General features: G+C 39.6%; 1 protein-coding gene across 2 annotated transcripts in view; it reads right to left on the minus strand.

Annotated features, from left to right (window-relative positions):
• Nucleotides 1-6,459, minus strand: part of LOC106874412 (alpha-1,3-mannosyl-glycoprotein 2-beta-N-acetylglucosaminyltransferase) — a 151,214-nt gene that overhangs the window by 7,263 nt on the left and 137,492 nt on the right. The window lies entirely within an intron of this gene.

Raw genomic sequence — 6,459 nt, forward strand, 5'->3', positions numbered from 1 at the left:
GTTGTTGCTGTTATCTTTCCTTTTATATTTTATTTGATTCAGTCATTAGACTGCAGCCATGCTGGAGCACTGCCTTGAAAAATCTTTAGTCAGATGAATCGACACCAGTATTAAATTTTTAAGCTTGGTACTTATTCTATCGATCTCTTTTGCCTGACTGCTAAGTGACGGAGACGTAAACACGCCCACACTGGTTGTCAAGCAGTGGTGGTGGTGGGGGGGGGGGCAAACACAGACATAGATATAGACACAGATACGATGGGCTTCTTTCAGTTTCCGTCCACCAAATACACTCACAAGACTGACCAGTCAGCCGAAAGCTATCGTAGAAAAGACTTGCCCAAGGCTATTGTAGAAGACACTCGCCCAAGGTGCCACACAGAGGGACTAGGCAATCTTTATACCCGACTTAATGCATATCATCATCATCATCATCATCATCATTGTTTAACGTCCGCTTTCCATGCTAGCATGGGTTGGAAGATTTGACTGAGGACTGGTGAAACCGGATGGCAACACCAGGCTCCAATCTGATCTGGCAGAGTTTCTACAGCTGGATGCCCTTCCTAACGCCAACCACTCCAAGAGTGTAGTGGGTGCTTTTACGTGCCACTGGCATGAGGGCCAGTCACGTGGTACTGGCAACGGCCATGCTCAAAATAGTGTTTTTTACGTGCATGTGTGTTGCTATAATGTCTAATACTGCAGTATTCGCTTTGAGAGGTCTTCTCCTGTCGATGATTGGTGCACAAAAGCACAGACACATATTGCAGCAGATGCAAATCATCTTGCATGGATGCTGGGACTGCCAGATAACACAATTTCAATGTACTGTGTATCATCAGTGACAGGTGCCTGCAGTGTACCAACTAAATCTCACTGCCAGTGAGATACAGAATCGGGAATCAGGCGGGAGTCTCGTGCAGCTTGCCACCTCAGGTCAAAGTATCCAACCCATGCTAGTATGGACAACAGATGTTGAATAATGATGATGATGATGATGATGATGATGATGTCACAAATAGCCAGCTGACTTAATAAAAAATAAATATTGGTAACGGAAATAATATTGATATCATATCAAAAGACATTCAGCATTCTGACAATACATCCAAGTTAAATTGGATATAAAGAATGCTTTTAGCATGAAAACTGCTTCCATTGCTAATATTTATATATCCATATATGTGTGTGTGTGTGTATGTATGTATGTATATATATATGTATACACACACACATGTGCACACACACACGCACAAACACACATAGTATTGCTGTTTAACTCTAATATCAGAATTCATCTAGCAGGCTCATGATGAAAGAGATACTTGCACTGACCATCCCATCTATTATTCATATGCTCTGTGCCTCATACTAAATCCACCATATGCTTATTTTTACAGGAAGATTGAATGTGGCAGGAGACTGTGACTTCACTGCTATTTCTAGCTGGTCAAATAACCATATGAGGGCTCCAATGATGGTATGATAACCACCTCCTCTTCTTCTCCTGTTCTTTCTGTACATCAGGATCAATTGCCAACAGACTCAACAACATGTGCTACACATATACATGTGCTACATGTGGATGGGATGGAAGTAGACCAGGACTACTCCTGTGCCTATTTATATATTAATCTTCAATGAGCCCCCCCCCCTTTTTTTATGGCCACAAACAAAAAAAAAAAATCGAGGAGTTAGAACTGACTAAGAAATAAAAAAAAAAAAAGCGGTAACAGTATTCTATACACTATACATATACACATACATATATATTTGTGTGTGTATATGCCAGTACAGAAGACAGACATAAAACGATGATGATGATGATGATAGAACGAGTGAAGTGGGGACAGACATATTACATAAGATATACTATGAAGTTTCATGTTATTAAATTACACATACACACATATTTGTAAACCATCAGAGACAATATCTGGGTGTTAGGCATGTGTGTGTGTGTGTGTATTACAGAGACATGTTATGAAGTTTTGCTTTATTAAATTACACGCGTGTACACACACACACCCAAGGGTAGGTCATTTGAAAACAATACTGAAACACAGCGACTGAAATGTAACATGGGACAGAGGAAGACAAAGTTAAATGAAGTGAAAATAATTTACCGCTCTAGCAATAAGTCATTGCATAAATATAGAATATCTAACGAGTTGATATGATCGTCAACGCTCTAAAATTAGCATCGTATTAAATAATGACTTAACGACTTTGTGCTATAAACAGACAAGGCAGGACAGACAGAAAGATGGATAAACAGGGAAATATAGACAAATAAATATATGAATATAGTGATGCAGACAGACAGATAGATAGACAGACAGATAGATAGATAGAGAGACAGATAGATAGATAGAGAGACAGATAGATAGAGAAAGAGATAGATAGACAGATAGATAGATAGATAGATAGATAGATAGATAGATAGATAGACAGACAGACAGATAGATAGATAAATAGACAGACAGACAGACAGACAGACAGCTAGAGAGATAGATAGATAGATAAATAGACAGAAAGATAGATAGATAGATAGATAAATAGACAGAAAGATAGATAGATAGATAGATAGATAGATAGATAGATACAGGAGTGGATATGTGATCAAGAGGCTTGCTTCACAACCATGTGGTCCTGGGTTCAATCCAAGCTGTGTAGCAGCACATTGGGCAAGTGTCTTCCACTAGAGCCCTAGGCCGACCAAAACCTTGAGAATGGATTTGTTAGGTGGAAACTGAAAGAAGCCCATTGTCTTTAGATATACATACACACAGACCAGCACGGATGGCGTCATGAAAAAGAAACTCTGCTTGTTCAATGCATAGAGCTCCCAGCACACTTTGTAAAATGGTTGGTGACAGGAAGGACATCCAGCTGTAGAAACCAAGCCAAATCAGACTGGAACCTGTTGCAGCTCTCCATCTTGCCAGTCCTGGTCAAACAGTCCAACCCATGCCAGCATGGAAAACAAACACACACACACACACATATATATATATGCATGCACACACACATACATATATTTTTGTGTGATGTATGCATGTGTGTGTGTGTGTGTACCGTTGTCTTGACATTGTATGATGGTTATAAACAAGCATGACTGTCATACAATGAATGTGTTTGTTTCAAGTTTTTCATGTAAGACATCTGGCCAAGGGAGGAAATATTACTTCGCTTGAAAACAGGCGAGGGTTGACAACAGGAAATGTCTCAACAAATTCATCTGATCCATGCAAGCATGAAGAAGTGGATGTTAAAATGACAGACAGACAGACAGATACGCCCAAGCAGTTATATAATTAGAGAGCGAGAGACAGACAAACAGAGAAATTGTTACACACAAACTCAAGACATCAAAATACACATACACTCCACAATAAGACACCTGTTTCGGTCTCTCTGTCTCACTCTAACCTTTCATCATCTGACACAAGATCACCTCCTCCTCCAATGCCCCCTTCACCTCTCAAAGGATCCTTGTCTTGCAAGTTACTTGGTGACCCTGCCAGTGCTGGTGCTATCAAGGTTGACTTTATCTTTCATCCTTTCAGGGTTGACAAAAACACCAGTTGAGCAGTGGAGTCAGTGTGATCAACATAATCACCCCCCTACCTCCCCACCCCCCTCGCACACTCCCAAATTGCTGGCCTCGTGCCAAAATGTGAAACCAATATTTCACAATAGTAAATTACAAGTTTTGGTTCAACGTATTGGCGTTATTCACAAACAAGATGGATGCACCAGTTTTTAGCAGGTTTTAATACACACCAAACAAAAACCAATACTCACAGCCTAGAGATATATAAAGGTTATTTGAGGTTATAATAGATTCTATTTGGCAAGACAGATGATATTTCAATAATCACATAGATGTCAGTGTCTGGTGCCTACCATCATGAATTTAGTGGCCCAATGGTTCTTTAATAGCCAGTCAGATGATTAGCTGAGCAGTACACAGCTAAGCAACATAGTTTCCATCATTAAAATTTAGGAAATTCATTTTTACTGCTTCTCAGTTGTTGCAAATAGCCATTGGTGTCGTAGCCAGCTAATTTCACTGTGCTATTATTTTAAATTATGTTAGACAAGTTTCATGATATTTTATTATTTACATTATTTACATTGGACAGACATGCGTCCTCATCTTGTTTGTTGTTACCACAACGTTTCAGCTGATTTACTCTCCAGCCTTCATCAGGTGCCCTGGTAGAATTTTGAACCCAACCCTGGGTTCTCATTCCTAAGGTATTTTCTAATGTTATTGTTATTGTTATTATTATTATCATTTATTCAAAGCACTGCCTGCAATTGAACTTGCAATCTTGGGGTTAGTAGCCTGTGCTCTTAACCATTACGCTATATGTCCATGGGCAATTATAATTGCCCATGGGCTTTACAAATCATCATCATGATAATAATAATGAAAATAATGATAATGATAATAATCCTTTCTAATAAAGGCACAAGCCATGAAATTTGGGGAGAGGGGACTAGTCGATTAGATTGACCCCAGTATTTCACTGGTACTTAATTTACCGACCCCAAAAGGATGAAAGACAAAGTCAACCTCAGTGGAATTTGAACTCAGAATGGAGTGACAGGCAAAATACCGCTCAGCATTTCACCTGGCAGAAACGTTAGCACACCGGGCGAAATGCTTAGCGGTATTTCGTCTGCTACTGCGTTCTGAGTTCAAATTCCGCCGAGGTCGACTTTGCCTTTCATCCTTTCGGGGTCGATAAATTAAGTACCAGTTACGCACTGGGGTCGATATAATCGACTTAATCCGTTTGTCTGTCCTTGTTTGTCCCCTCTATGTTTAGCCCCTTGTGGGCAGTAAAGAAATAGGTATCTCACTCATCTTCATGTTCTGAGTTCAAATTCCGCTGTGGTCATATTTACCTTTCACCATATCAGCATCAATAAAGTAAGTACCAGTTAAATACTGAGGTCAATGTAATCAACTAACCCTCTCCCCCCCATATTGCTGGCCTTGTGCCAAAATTTGAAACCATTATTATTATTATTTTATGTCTGACTTTTGCTTTGCATTTGTACAAGTTGGATCCAAGTCACACCCAGAGACCTCAAGAGACAAGTTAGAAGTTATTATTATTATTATTATTATTATTATTATTATTATTATTATTATGTCGAGGCTGTGAACTTGGCAGAATCGTTAGCATGCTGGACAAAATGCTTAGTGGTATTTCGGCCATCGCTACATTCTGAATTCAGATTCTGCCGAAGTCAACTTTTCTTTTCAGGGTTGATAAATTAAGTACCAGTGAGATACTGAGGATCAGTGTAATCAACTAGTCCCCTGCCCACAAATTTCAGGCCTTGTGCCAATGAAAGAAAAGATTATCAACATTATTATTATTATTATTTAATATATCCTTTCCATTAATGCAGCTTCCCAAACACATCAGTAACTAGCAGTGGAAGTTATTGATTTCCAGAGCATAGAAGATGTGTGAGTGTACCAAACAGGCCTCTTCATTACTGTTGCTGACACTCTAAACCACAGAATGATGAGTTTCAGATATTAAAAATGTCAGCATGGAAAGTGGACATTAAATGATGACGGCATTTAACCGTTTTACGACATCTCTCCTGAAAAAGACTGCCTTATTTCAATTAATTTTGAAAGTAATGAAGAAATTTAGTAAAATACCTTTGTCATTACAAAGCTAGAGTTTAGACTATATATCATCATCATCATCATCATTTAACATCGATTTTCCATGCTGGCATGGGTTGGACAGTTTGACAGGAACTGGCAAGCTGGAGAGCCGCACCAAGCTCTAATTGTCTGTGTTGGCATGGTTTCTATGGCTGGATATATAGGCATGGCTGTGTGGTAGGAAGCTGGCTTCCCAAGCATATGGTCCCAGGTTCAGCCCCATTGCATGGCACCTTGGACATGCGTCTACTACTATTGCCTCAGGCCAACCAAAACCTTGTGAGTGGATATGGTAGACAGAAACTGAAAGAAGCCCTTCGTATATGTGTGTGTGTGTGTGCATTTGTCCCCTACCTCTGCTGGACAATTGGTGTTGGTGTGTTTATGTCCCCGCCTTCTAGCGGTTCGGCAAAAGGGACTGATAGAATAAGTACCAGACTTTAAAAAGATAAGTCTAGGGGTTGATTTGCTTGACTAAAACTCTTCAAGGTGGTGCCCCAGTATGGCCACAGTCAAATGACTGAAACAAGCAAAAGATAAAAGATATATATATATATATATTCTTTTTATTCTTTTACTTGTTTCAGTCATTTGACTGCGGCCATGCTGGAGCACCACCTTTAGTCGAACAAATCGACCCCAGGACTTATTCTTTGCAAGCCTAGTACTTATTCTATCAGTCTATTTTGCTGAACCGCTAATTTACAGGGATGTAAAGGCACTAGCATCAGTTGTCAAGAGATGTTGGGAAG

Source organism: Octopus bimaculoides, chromosome 14, assembly GCF_001194135.2.
Source record: "Octopus bimaculoides isolate UCB-OBI-ISO-001 chromosome 14, ASM119413v2, whole genome shotgun sequence".
NCBI lineage: Eukaryota > Metazoa > Mollusca > Cephalopoda > Octopoda > Octopodidae > Octopus > Octopus bimaculoides.